Source organism: Aotus nancymaae, unplaced genomic scaffold (assembly GCF_030222135.1).
Source record: "Aotus nancymaae isolate 86718 unplaced genomic scaffold, 86718_ANA_hifiasm-v0.15.2.pri h1tg000059l, whole genome shotgun sequence".
In the NCBI taxonomy this organism is placed as follows: Eukaryota; Metazoa; Chordata; class Mammalia; order Primates; family Aotidae; genus Aotus; species Aotus nancymaae.
The window spans coordinates 26,686,140-26,700,933 of record NW_026988473.1 but is presented as its reverse complement, the minus strand read 5'-3'; the positions used below and the strand labels follow the sequence as shown (position 1 = coordinate 26,700,933).

Here is a 14,794-nt window from a genome sequence, read left to right as displayed (position 1 = left end):
TAAAGCTGAACAGCCTGGGTCCAAATCCCAGCTCCATCGCTCTTTTGTTCTGTGATCTTGGAAACATCACTTAACTTCTCTGCATCTATCTTCTTCTCATCTGTAATATGAGGGCATTAACCCTTTATAAGTTATTGTAAGGTTTAATTCTTACACAGTGCCCGTGATAAGCATGCAATACATTTTAGCCAATAATCATAGTAATGATAATAAGGCATTTCTAACTGGGATGGGTCTAGGTTTTTCTTCCCCTTTTAATGGAGGACTGAAGCATTATGCATGAATTTACATTTCCTCAGGCATTGCTGGTGTTGATGATGATAATGATGGTGAGGCCACGATGATGGTTTCAGGAATGGGTGTGTTGGGTGTGATGAACAACATGACCTATATTGTCATTCATTTAGTTTATCTGCATTGATGAAGCTGCTGATGACATGATGACTGTTACAGGGATGGTCACATGGGGGTGATGAATATGACCAGAAATGGAAGACTTTTACAGTCCCTACCCGAACTACATCGTCGATATTTTCATTTGTCTTTCCTAGGAACCCTTACCTTATCACCTGACCAATATGCTGATGACTAACGTGTTGTGCCCTGCCTCCCTTCCAGGCCTCTCTGCCTTGTTGATCTGTTTTGCTTGTGCGTCTTCCACTGTGCTCTTGGGTCTCTGTCTCTCAGTAAAGCCTAGTACTGCAGTTGCTGTACACAAACCCAGTAGATGGAGTAAGATCTCTGTTCACTGCAGGGCCATTCATCTCCCAACAACTATTTTATACTTATTTCAAGAGACTTGCCTCTCAGCCCCTGGGGACCATGGAAAGAGTGCTAGAAACTTACAGAATATGACCCTTTGTGACCTTATGTGAGAAGTGACCTGTGTCTTTCCTGTCATGAAAGGACAGATATTGTAGAAATCAAACGCGTAACACTTGTGCAGAACCAGGGGTAATACCCAAACCTAGTTAGACAGGGGTGCCTGGAACATGGTTGTTTAGGAAATCTTCCACTCAGTTCTGCTGCCTCCATGTACCAGATGATCACAGAAGCCTCCTGGGAAGGGCTGAATCCCCCCTGGGCTGGGGATTCCAAGAAAGCTGCAGAGGAAAGACTTTCTTTTCCAAGATCAGAACAAAGGAGGGTTAGCCTTGTGCTCAGTAGTGCCAAAAGGCAAGGGTGGATTAAAATAAGAATTTGCATTAAGCTTTTTTTCTGGGGGCTTGTTTTTATCATTAACCTTGTTGATGGGACTTGAGGGAAGTCTGCACCATCTTCTCCAGAAGTGCTTCAGATTTTGTATTTTTAAGAAATTGAAGAGTCTGAGATAGGCACTTCAAATTAACCTCCCCAAACCTTTCGTTCTAGGAATTGACTTGGGGATTAATCTTTTTAGCAAATTCTGACACAGCAGCATCTCACAGCTTTTTATTTTTTTCTGCAGACCACATTGTTTCCACCTGGGATATTCTGAAAATGAACAGTGACACCTAAGAATGTACCATTATCTCTTCATGCCAATTTTCCAACCCTGATGTTGGCTATGTCTTGAAATTACTTGGCTCCAATTTTAGGGCATGAAGTATGAGATTCTGTAGCATGAGATATGTTCTTTTTTTTTTTTTTTTTTTTTTTTCGAGATGGAGTTTTGCTTTTGTTTCCCAGGCTGGAGTGCAATGGTGCAATCTTGGCTCACCACAACCTCCGCCTCCTGGGTTCAAGTGATTCTCCTGCCTCAGCCTCCTGAGTAGCTGGGATTACAGACATGTGCCACCACGCCCAGCTAATTTTGTATTTTTAGTAGAGACAGGGTTTCTCCATGTTGATCAGGCTGGTCTCGAACTCCTGACCTCAGGTGATCCACAAGCCTTGGCCTCCCAAAGTGCTGGGATTACAGGCATGAGCCACCCTGCACAGCCAATATGTTCTTAAAATACTAAGTATATATGAGTTATTCCTTAACATCTTTAACATGCAATTTATTTTTTATTTTTTTTTAATTTTAATTTTTTTTAGAGACAGTGTTTCTCTGTGTTGCTCAGGCTGGTCTTGAACTCCTGGGCTCAAGAGATCCTCTCATCTTGGCTTCCCAAAGTGCTAGAATTACAGGCGTGAGCCACCACACCTGGCCTAACATGAAATATTCTTTAACAGTATTCTTTAGGATAATATATTATTCTACAGATTTAAAATAATTTATCAGTTCTATACTTAATTATAAATACTCTTGGGATTAAAACATACTTGTCTAATAAGCAAATAGTCATGCTATTCCAAACAATTTTGAATTGCCTTTCCAAGCATCTTTTTTGGGGGATTCCTTCAACTGATTAAGAAACTCCAGGCCAGGGAAGAGGAAGAGAATTTGATTTGTGACACTGGTGGAATGAACTACATCCTTTTGGTGGTGACTCTACTGGGGACTTGTCACAGAGCTTATTTTCTAAACAGATGTGAAAATGAAAGTCAGGCTGCTGTCTGGGTGGTAAGATAAAGTTTGCATTAATACTTGACAGCATTATTTTGGCCAAAGTGTCAGATCAAATGCCCACATTATCACCTCCCCTTCCCATTTCCAACTGCCTATGATAGGAAAGAATTTATAAAAGACTAGAAATAGGTCCAGCAACTGATGAGTGGCTAAAGAAAATTAGGTATATACATACGATAGATTGTTACTGAGTCGTAATAGGGGATGAAGTACTGATACATGCTACGAATAGATGATCCTCATAAACATCATGCTAAGTGAAAGATGCCAGATAAAAAATGTCACATATTGTATGATTCCATTTATTTGAAAAATGCAAAGTAGGCAAATCCATAGCGATGGAAAGTAGATTGGTAGTTTCCAGGTGCTGGGGAGAAGGCAGACTGGGAAGTGACTGCTTAATGGGTGTGGGGTTTCCTTTTGGGATGATGAAAGTATCTTGGAACTTAGACAGAAGCGATAGTTGCACAACATTGTGAATGTACTAATTGCCATGGAGTTGTACACCTCCAAATGGCTAAAATGAATTTTATGTTATGTGAATTTTATCTGAATTTAAAAAAAGAGTAGAAACAGAAAAAGACCAAGGAAAAGGGAGGAAAGGAGGCATTATTGAACAAGACATTTCAACAAGTTTTGGAATATGGAGAATATATGGAGAAGTGGCAACTGACTTATCAGAGTGGCAGAAGAAATAGTCTACATGACTGTGAGGAACGGGGTAGATATGGAACCAGTGAGAAACAAGCTGCTTTACTGGGAAGAAGTATAGAAAGACGGAGGCTTGGAAGCAGCTGGTGCTACTACAGATAGCAGTTATCAGGGAATTTGTTGAACTTCAGAATACGGAGAATTTGGATGTAAGGGGCTTTTTTCCCCCTCATCTCAACCCAGGAGACTGTTTTTTTTTGTTCTCTGGGTGGGAGAGATCTAGAGACAGCCAAATACAGGGTACGGTATTATCTAGAAAATAAAGAAGAGGTTCGAGCCTGCAGGTGAGACTCTTGCTCTCTTCCTGGAATGCCGGCAGCCAGGCTTAGATCAGGCTCTCCACCCTTCCCCAGGAAGATGATAGGAAGATCCTTTTCTGGAGAAACCGACTCATCCAAGAGTGAACAGCTCAGATTCTTACTTTTTAAAGCTCCCCAGTAAAAATGTAGCTCACCACTTGATCAGTTTCCAGTGATGACCCCTGATCAGGCTCTTACTACAAACCTCTGGATTTTAAATTGTTGCTTAGTATCTCAATTTTAAAGATCAAAAGACAGGGTTACTTTTGAAGAAACGTCCAACTTGAATAAAGGAATTAAAAAAAAAAGGAAAAAAAAAGTAGTGTAAAGAGCAGGGAAATGAAAATTAAGTTAAAAAACAGAAAGTTTTATATAATTGTAATCCTTTGCAGAGATAAAGAAAGATATTGCACACCTAAAACAAATACAGGTTGCCATGGAAACAGATTCATTAGTGAAGAGGAAAGAGACCTTGGAAATTAAAGACATAAAAGACAAAATAAAAATTAAAAAAATTAAACGTAACTTAGAACATAACATTGAAATGATAAAACTTTAGATTTCAAAAACAACAACAGAGAATCAACCAAGGAGATTGCGTGTGACCAAAAGAAGTCTCAGAAAGAGAATAGAGGAAAGGAAGAAATATTATAAGAAAAGTTTCCAGAATAAAGCATCATGGGTCTCCAGATGGATAAAAATCTATCCTGTACCCAGAAAAAATGGACTTTTTATGAATTGCATCAGAATCCATCCCTGTGAAATTTTAGGACAAGTAGATCCTAAAATCTTCTAGAGGGAATCCATACAAAGGACTTGAATAGCATTAGACTTCTCTATAGCAATATTGGATACTGAAAGAAAAAGAGCAATACCTTAAACTTGCTAAAAGAAAATGATTTTTAACTAGAATTCCATTTCCATCTCAATAAAAAAAAACTTGGTGTGAAGAAAAAATTCAGATCTTCTCAGGCATATAATAGCTCTAAAACTCTACCTCTTGTGCACCTCATCTTGGCAAGTATCTCAGGAAGGTGCACTTTGTCAGAACAAAGACATAGTTCAAGAAAGTGGAAGAAATGAGATCTGGTAATGAGGGGGATCACATTATACAGAGGCACAGCCAGAGGGGTCCCAGGGAGAACATGGCCAGGGTGACAAAGGGATGGACAACTTCAGAAGGGGCAGCATCAGGGGAAAATGTGAAATGAATATCTGATGGGCATAAACATTTGGAAAGTAGTATGGTTACATAGTGTGTTGTTACATTTGCCAAAAAAACAGTAAAAGGCACAAAAATTCCCAAGCAGATGAAAAGTAAAGGCAATGGTTAACTCCTGGAAAACCAAAAAACAATATTCAAGAAAGGAAATGAAATCATGGTGTACCTCTGGACTAATGGGTGAAAAATGAAGATGTATGTAGTTATTAAAAAGCAAATATTTATTATTGATTTAACCCAAAGTTGTGACATTTGGAAGCAGGGGTAGGGACAGTGGGATGTAAGAGACCTAGATCCTCACTTACTGTAATGCCTAAAATTGCCATACCAAAGAATAGCAGCATAGTATATTATTTAGAAATGTGGATGCAAATGCCAGAAGAAAAATTAAAAGAAGTAAAAAATGCTTTCCTCCAAGAATAGGACATAGGAGGTAATAGTTAGGGAACAGGTACTCTGCATCATCTCAATTAATTCTCACAACTGTGACTGAAGCTCTTTTGCTCTCCTTGTTTTACAGATGAGCAAACTCACAAAGGGATGCAACTTGCCTAGGGTCCTGTAGCCAGCAGCTCATGAGTGTGGAATGGGGATTCAAACGAGGTCCAGGAGACTCCAAAACCCATGTGCTTAACCATGAAGTTTTACTAACTCTTCTCTGCTTCTTCATTAAGTATTTTTAGTGTCTAATTGCCCATACTCTGTGCTGGGTGCAGTAAAAGAGGATTACACAGGTGCAATATGGGCCATGACTCTTGTTGATATCAGCACATCAAAAATCAAGGCTAACGAGCACATGAAAAGATGCTCAACATCACAAATCACTCGGGAAATGCAAAACTGCATTGAAATACCACCTCACATACATTAGGATGGCTACTGTCAAAAAAACCAGAAAATAACAAATGTTGGCAAGGATGTGGAATAACTGGAACACTCATGCACTGTTGGTGGGAATGTAAAATGGTGCAGCTACTGTAGGAAACGGTATGATGGATCTTCAAAAAATTTTTAAAATGGATTTATCATATAATCCAGCAATTCCATTCCTGGATACATACCCCAAAGAATGGAGGAAACAGGATCTTGGAGAAAGGTTTGTACACCCACGTTCATAGCAGCATTATTCACAATAGCTAACATCTGGCAGCAACCCAAGTGTTCACCAACAATAGGATATTAGCCTTAAAAAGGAAAGAAATTCTGATACATACTTCATGGATATACCTTGAAGACATTATGCTAAGTGAAATAAAGCCAGTCACAAAAGGACAAATGTTATATGATTCCATTTATATAAGCTACTTAGAGTGGTCAAAATCATAGAATGGTAGTTGCCAGGGATATAAAGGTGGGCATTTTTCAAAAACTGAGAAATACAGACAAATAAAAATCACTGAAACACTGTTTGCCATACTTCTACCTTAGTTCCTCTTAGTTCCTTTTAAATCTATTTTTCTTCTTCTTTTTTTCTCAAAGAAATACATGTTTATAGTTTAAACACTCAAATAGTACTATAGATTTGTAATAAACAAGAGCAGTCTAATTCCCCTCCTCCAAACCCTGTGCTCCAATCCTTTCACATGTTATTTCTGGTCTTTATATTTATCAGTAATATGCCTAATGGCTTCTCTGGCTCCTTGTATTATTTGTTTGTTTATTATTTGTTGAATTTACTGCTATGAAAAATAGCGATTAGATCACTTACAGGGCCTTCCTCACACCGTGCTCACCGTCCCCACCTATATGCATAATTCTCCTTCCCTGTCCTCCTGGAAGCAATATTACTCTTTTAGTTAAGTCACAGGTCAGTATTTATGTTATAACTATGTAAATATTGTTTATGTAATGTGTTAGGGTTACACACACACACACACAATATGTATATATTTACTATTCCTTATTGTCTTTCACCCCCTCCCCAACCCCAATCTCATCCTGGAGTTCAAAATTACCTTATTTTTTTTTCCTTTGCTTGGTTTTCTAAAATCTATCTCCCGACTCCTCCAGCCCTTCTCTCAGCAAGATCGTTTCTCAGCTCCACCTTTTCCCCTTGTTGACATTGCTCCCGAGCCCTCCAACCTGACCAGGTGGCTTTTCTTCTTGGTCGCTCTCTCATCCTCCTAGGTTTTCTTATTTCCAACATCCTGGGAATTCTGGTCTTCCATTTCCTGTGTTGGACCAACTGTGTCTTGGATCCCATATCTTTGTCTCTTGGTTTATTGCTTTGCTTTGATGGAACATATTACCTATGATGTTCCTAAGAAAGAATGAAAGAAAAATGAGTTTTTGAGTTCTGGGATGAATATTGAAGTCACCACCCTGGAAGCATCATTGTGCCTTTATCTGTACGAGAGATTCCCCTTGCACTTCTCAACCATAGATAACTCTATTCTGTCTGTTGAGCTCATGGTGAACCCCTCCCCCAGGACAACCTTTCTGTGTGTCCTGGTCTGGCATGAGGTGACCATCTATTCCCAGCAAATGCCAATCAACACTTGTCTTAATAATACCTTAGCCTCAACACCTGAGGTTTAAGTTGCATTAATCACCTAATAAAAAAACCGTCACAAGTGCTAATTACTAACCTAGTCCTTAAGCTCGACTCATTTAAAGAGGTGGCATCTTAGAAGTTATAGTGTTTATAGTCATTCAACAAACATTTATTGTCAGCCATATAGAAGACACCATGCAAGGGCTTTACATGGGTTATCCGATGTAGTCCTCATGAAGGTCCTGTGAAGTGGGCATTATTGCCGTTCGTAAATGAGTTTCAGAGAGATAAAACTTCTCCAGCCATTCATACAACACATTTACCAAGTATCTACCATGTGCTAGAAAATGAGGATACTGCAGGGGACAGATGCATGTGTTCCTGGCCTCCTGGAGTTTCTAGTCTAGTCTAGTCTGTTTCCAAGGGTAGCAGATATTAAATAAATAATTTCACAAATAGTTTCTTAAATACATTTGATACAAGTGTCAAGAAAAAGAAATGCAAGGTGCTATGGGAATGTATAAAGGCCATAAACTATCCTAGTCTGGGGACTCAGAGATGGTTCTCCTGAAGCAGTGCATTAAGTCTGCAAGATAAGAAAGAGTCAGCCAGATGAAATGAGGTCTGTGATTGGAAAGGGGGAGGGAAGAGCATGAGCAAAGTCTCAGAGGCAGGAAGGGGCTTTGCATATATAAAGAACTGAAAGGCCAATGTGGCTGGAACAAAGAATGGAATAGTGTGGCTTAAAGTGCAACAGAGACCAAGTCAGGGAGAAGACCATGAAGCATTTGTGCATTCTGTTAAAGAACCTGTATGTGACCTTGGCGGACATGGAGACATGACTTAGAGTTTTGTGCAATGGAAAGAAATGATAAGATTTATTACATAAGCACTCATTCTTATTTTTGTGCAGACTCCATTGGAGGGGACAAGAGTGGACATGTGGAAGGCCAAGAGTAGGCTGCTCCAGACACTATGACCAGAGGCAATGACTGCTGAACTTGAGGGGCATCCCTGGAGATAGGGATAAATGGAGGAATGCAGGAGGTATGAAGCAAGAGCCTTGTCCCTGGTCAGAGTCGGCATCTGAACCCAGCTCTCAGGATGAGTCCGCTGCTCTTTTTGATACACGAAAACTGTTTCTTTCTCTGTGCGAGAATGAACAAGGTGCCTGCACATTTTTCTCTCCCAGTGCAGTGTTTGGGATCCTAAATTATACCTCAACAGCTGTGTAAATCCGTTTCTGTCCTGTGCAGCGATGGAGGCTGTACATTATGTTGTACAATGTGTCAGTCATTGGGGAAATTAGAACAAAACATAGTCACTGCCTTTAATAGCACAGAGCCTAATAAAGGCAATAGGAATGTAAATAGGGTCCCAAGCCAAAACTAAACATGAGGAAGTTATAAAATCGTATACAATTCTTAGCTTGGGGTCATAATTCTAGGGCTACATTTTTTTTGACTGTTTGACCACACTATATGCAGCAATATCGTTAATGGTCCTGGAACTAGGCAGCATTTTCTAAAGTAGACTTAAAATAACATCATTCTTAGACTGGCCTGATTCTCTGTCTTGGCTAGGAATTGTGTTCCTCAAGAAGAATAACAAAACATTTGAAATCATCTTTATTTTTTAAGTTCAGGTATTCTGCTAAATAATTGATTTTCATGGATTCATTGGTCAATATTTTAAAACTTTCTCATGAATGAGCTTATTGGAAATGGAGGCAGAAGATAAGCTCTTCAATAACTGACCACATGGCCTAAATTTCCTACAATATGCTTAGTTTACATGTGCAACACCTTTGTCAGACAAATACCCAATTTTGGTTTGAAAATAGTGTTTACTTCCCAGGAGTGGTGTGTAGGGACTTAAGGGTGTATGTCTGTAGTGGAAACTTTGGGGTTCAGTTTGAAAAGGCAGTGGATCTCATGTGGATCCCTCTGATTCTCAGGGCTTCTAGACTAGGGGAGTCCCTGTGGATGCCTGGGGAAGTTGGGCTGTGATCCTTAGAGACCTTCTCTGAGCTGCAATATGGATGAGGCAGGGGGTGAGTGATGGAAAAAGAGCAAATATTGCTGATGGTCCATGATGCATCCTCAAAGATTGTAAAACCCTGTATTCCCTGGCTTATGCCTTAACAAAATAGCTTGAGGGACATGAAAAAAGTAGTATTCCCTGGTGTGCTGGCAAATATTTAATGATACAAAGATTGTGTCATCACAATTTAAAATATACAGTACTCTTGATTGTAAATTCCTTATAACCAATGGATCCCCATAGAATGCTTTTGTTGATTTTTGCTTGAGGCTCTTGTATCTATAGTGTATCCAATCTATTACTGCAATTGAGGAATAAGTGCCATTCTGATAAGAATGTGGGCTGAGATTTCCCTTTATGTTAATGAGTAAGAAGAAAGGGAAATGAAAGAGCTAGACATTGGGCTTTCAATTGTTTGTTAACAACATGAGCAACATTTTTGTTGAACTGGATGATAGTTTTTGAATACCGGAAGAATATTTCCTCAATCTTTTCCTGCTATTCACCATGCATTGGCTACAGAATTTTAGAATTTAACCTGCATTATTAACATTTCTCCATCACTTTTTCTAAGTCTAGACTAGGGATTATTAAACTATGGTCCAGGGGCCATATCTGGTCCCCCGATCTGTTTTTGTACATAAAATTTACTGGAACACAGCCATGTCCACTAGTTTTATATATTGTGTATGGCTGATTTTGTGTTACAATAGGAGAGGCAGAGTTGAGTAGATTGAACAGAGATTGAATGGATGCAAAGTCAAAATTATTTAATATCTGGCCCTTTGAAAAACAAGATTTACCAACCCTTGGTCTGTATAATCAACAAATCAATAAATCAAGCCTTGATCTGTAGTGTCTGCCAATTTCCATGGTGTAAATAGTCTCACCACAGCCAATTTCCATCTACCAACGTGACACAGCAAAACAGAGTTGGGAAGAGATGTGTAAAGTGCACCATTATAGAGTATATTCACTCTATAGTGACAGTGGCCATAAATAACTTCCAGAGCATAGACAATAGTAAAATGCAGTCATAATTAAGAACTGGTGAGTTTCAAGTATTTATTACCTTTGTTTCTATATACAATTTATTTATTTGTAAGTTTATATTTTAATTTCTAATAATGGCTGGGCTTAACAAGTGGTTTGCAAAATCTCTGAGAACTTAACAGTCAATTGCCATAAGTTGGCACTACTGCTTTCCTTTAGTGCCCAGCTGTCTTCTTTTTTCAGCCATTTCCCTGTCTCCAGGAGATAATCCCTTTTTTCTTCTTAGCCTGTCTGCTTCCCAAAGTATCCTTTGCTGTTTTCATGGCGCTCTGGAACCCTACACAGGAACCCCACTTTTTGCCAAACTAGTCTTTGAAAACATTTGTCCCACTGAATACCATTCCCTTTCATCTGCTTCCCAACAATACTCTTATTTCCACAGTAGGGTTGATACCAAATGGCCAGCAACAATTTACAATAAGGTGTAAATGATTAATGGCCTGGGAACACTGGCATTTTTTTAAAAAAGGAGTCTTGTCAACCCAAAGGTTATAGGGTTTGAATGTCTGGCAACACTGCAGGTGTGAGGAACGTCTTCAGAATTCCTAGTTCCCCCCAAAAGGTTACTGTCTTCTCCAGTGGCACACCACCAATCCAAGCATGTACCTTGATGTTTCTCATTTCCCCTGAAAACTTTTCCCTCTTCTCTTTTTTTCATTTTAGCTCTTTCTTTCCCCTCCACTTTCCCTCCTTATTTAAACCTCTCAGTTGTGACTGAGGCAGATGTTATATGAACTTGAAGAAAGGGATCAAGAAATCATTCAGCTGTTTGTGCTTATCTAGAACTGTCAGCCCCTGACCTGTGTGGTCTTGGCTGGTATCTGAGCACACCTGTACATCATCAAAATCAATGTGTTCTCAGTTCCTCGTTGGCTCTACTGTCTGGCACCATTCGGCTGTTTGTACTTACCTAGAACTGCCAATGGGAAGATCACATGGTCATTGAGAAACCGCACCCTGAAGAGAAGGCTAGAAGCCTGGAGGGCATGCCCATCACAGCCTTGCCGGGAGTGGGAAAGGTGGTGTGAAGCCCCTGAGGCTCCCGGACTCCCTCACCATGGGCACAGTGTAAGAAGGTCCAGGGTGAAAATGCAGTAGGAGGCAGTTACATCAGGCTCTGGACCAATGAGGTTAAGGAACAAATTGGGCTGAGGGAAAGGGCGTTTGTGTTTTAGGAACGATGTATTGAGCCTCATCCATGCTCCAAACTTTGTTTAGGCACTAGGTTACAGCATGGAATAGAAGGACACTCCCGTTCTTTTGTTTCTTACAAGTTGAGTGGGTGACGCAGAAAGCAGCAATATGGTAACGAGTGAGAGCAGGGGAAAAGTGGTAGGAGGTCAGGTTAGAGAGGGGAGTGGGCTAGATCATGGAGCAACCGGGTTTTGGGCAAGAGGATGTCACATTCTGACCTACATCTTAAAAGAGCAACTCTAGTTGCTGTACAAGGAGACCAGGTCAGAGGTTATTGCAATTGTCCAGTTGAAGGTGGCTGGGTAGCGATGGAGGAGAAGTAGAAAATTCCGTGAAGGCAGAGCTGACAAGATTTACAGATTGGTTGACATAGGTCATGAGAGGAAAAGACGGACCCAGTGATGATGTCAAAGTTTTTGGCCTGAGAAACTGGAAGAATGGAATTTCCACTTACAGTGATGGGAAGGTTGTGAAAGGATGAGTTAGCAATTGGAGAAAACCGGGAGTTTGGATGTGGGCCTTAGACATTGCCATGCAGATGTTGAGTAGACAGGTGCACATATGAGTTGGAAGTGCAGAGGGAGGGGCTGGGGTTCTGAGTATCAGTATATGAATCATCAGTGTCCATATGGCATTTAAAGCTGTGAGACCAGATGACCCCCCTGCTTACAGAAAAAGATCAGATTCAGAAAAGCAGTGGTCTGAGGAGTGGGCTTTAGGTCCTGATGCTTAGAGGTGAGGATCCAAAAGCATAGAGAATCCTCTTTGTCAGATTATTATGAAAAGGCTATTTGGAAATGGTTTAGGTGGTGACTGGGTGAAAAGTCCTTTGAACAGCCTCAGGGACCTAGGCTGGTGGCCTCATAGGCTGAGTCCTGTTGTGGCTCACAGGAGATGTTGTATATTTGGAAAAATTTCTGCAAGTCAAATATAAATTAAAATGAATGTCGGCCGGGCATGGTGGCTCACACCTGTAATCCCAGCACTTTGGGAGGCCGAGGTGGGCGGATCACAAGGTCAGGAGATCGAGACCATCCTGGCCAACATGTTGAAACCCGTTTCTACTAAAATACAAAAAATATTAGCCGGTCGTGGTGGTGCGTACCTGTAGTCCCAGCTACTTGGGAGGCTGAGGCAGGGGAATTGCTTGAACTGGGGAAGCGGAGGTTGCAGTGAGCAGAGATTGCGCCATTGCACTCCACCTTGGGCAACAGAGCTAGACTCCATCTTAAAAAAAAAAAAAAAAAGAATGTCGTATGGCTTTTTAGTATGTTCTACAGTCAAGCAAATAACAATTGGATAGGGTAGCTGCAGGAAGACTGGGTGCCTCTACAGTTGTCAGGCTGGAAGAACAAGTAGTGAGGGAACAAGGAATGAGTGATTGATCCCTCACTACTCACCAAGGGGAGAAGCCATTGAGAGCCTCCTTGGAAGCACTTTGTACCTCATCTGGCTCAGTGTAGATTAAATATCAAGTTTCCTCCCTTCTTTCAAGTCCTAGTGCTGCCATAGTGCTGTGACTTCAGGAAAGTTGCTTAACTTTTCCAAACCTCGATTTCCTCATTAGTAATGAGCAATAATTCCCAGCATAGGGTGTTTATAAAGATTAAATAATTTTAAATGCATTGAAGCATGTTTGAACTGCAAAGCAATATGCAAACATAAGAGGTGGGAATGACTATGCCTATGATAACATGGCTCAATTTACACAATAATAGATTTTCACACTTTGCATAAATAATGAGGGTTTCTATACTCAAATCACTGAACTTTCTATCTTCAGGATCCAAAATCCCCAAGCAGAAAGCATCCCCTACTGTTAGGTCAAATATCTCTTGCTGGTTTAGAGAGTTAATGTGAACCCTGCTGCCTCCTGGGCTGGAAACATGAAACAAAAATTTCAGTTTCCTAATCAATCCATTCTTTCTTCCCCTGGCTTCTGATAGGCCTCCTCCTTATCTTTGTAAACCCTCTAGCTGGTTGCCAGTTGAAAGCGCCTCTTATTTTCCTCTTCTGCCTCCCATGACGTTGATAAAGGGCACGAAAGAACATGCAGGATGAAAACGATCCTGGTCCTGTCAGCCTGAATTATTAAAGCATTGCAGGCTAAAGTATGAGGTGTGTCTATGTCAGGGTGCAGAGTGAGTTGTGGAGCTGGGAGAGAGCTGAATTACTCACATAAAGGTGAGAAGATCTGGGTTCTAGTCTTGAAATTCACAAGCCATCTCTCTACAGTATTTCCATTACTCAGTAAAGTAAAGGCATTGGATTTAAGCTTTAAGGACCCTTCTAGTTCTTTCCAATTAGAATTCTGTGACCTCATCTCTGGTGGATTAGAAACTCATCACTCTGTTCAGTTATTTCTATATTATGCCACCAGATGGCAATGTTTCCTTAACTCCAAAGAAAGTTTTCGTTCTGGTAAAAAGTCAAGTTTTGTGGCCAACTTTTCCCCCTCTGAACATGCAAAAGAATGAATTCTCTGAAAACTGTGGAGGAAAGAAAGAACTTTCCTTCTGAACTTCTCAGATGGTTTATGCTGGAAACAGACAGGGCCCCTGTTTAGAGAAGATCTCTCTTCTCTTTGAGAACTGGGAGCTCCAGTCAGAATTATATCTTCTGTGATTGCATATGGTGGGAGCTGGGAGATACTGGAATTGGCGGGTCCTCAGGAGGCTTAGGGGGCGTGGAGATGTGCTCTAACTGGTGGGCCTGCGTGAGCCCTGCAAAACTCTGACTTATAGAGGGGCATCTGATGCCAAGTTTTTCCAGACCATGCAAAACCAGGAGTTGTCAGATGCACTCACAGGGCAGCTAAAATGGTCCTGGCAGAATCAGACTCTCACTCATAAAGGTCAGAGTTGCAAGGGAGCAACATAAAGTCCAGCCCTTTTCTTGGGCAGATGGGGAAATTGAGGCCTAGAGCAGATCAGCTCTCCTGATTCTATCTCCTTGCCAAATTACTTTGTACTTAAACATTTCAAGTAAACTTTTCAACTGTCTCATCTTGCTGTGTTCAGCTAGCATACCGTGTTAAGCCTGTAGGCCTCTGGGCCTGCCAAGCCTCCACATCTATACACACCAGGGCATGCTGCATGCACTCAGTGAGACTCCAACAGTTGACAGATTGGTTCAAAGCCATCCAACAGCAGATCTAGCCAGTTGAGTAGAAAAGTCTTTAAAGTAATTGCTTATTAATCCGCAACACAAATCTCATAGCAGGTTTTTTTTTTTTTTTGCATTTAACAACAATATAATAACAATGAACATTTATTTAGTGTTTC

The 14,794-nt window shown here is 40.6% G+C and overlaps 1 long non-coding RNA gene across 3 annotated transcripts in view; it reads left to right on the top strand.

Moving 5' to 3' along the window:
• The window catches only part of LOC105717270 (uncharacterized), a 41,245-nt gene that overhangs the window by 23,227 nt on the left and 3,224 nt on the right, over window positions 1-14,794 (top strand). For all 3 annotated transcript variants that reach the window (XR_001107494.2, XR_001107495.2, XR_010338403.1), the window contains exons 2-3: window positions 5,247-5,822; window positions 8,134-8,267. This is a non-coding gene — a long non-coding RNA (uncharacterized LOC105717270). The remainder of the gene's footprint in view (window positions 1-5,246; window positions 5,823-8,133; window positions 8,268-14,794) is intronic.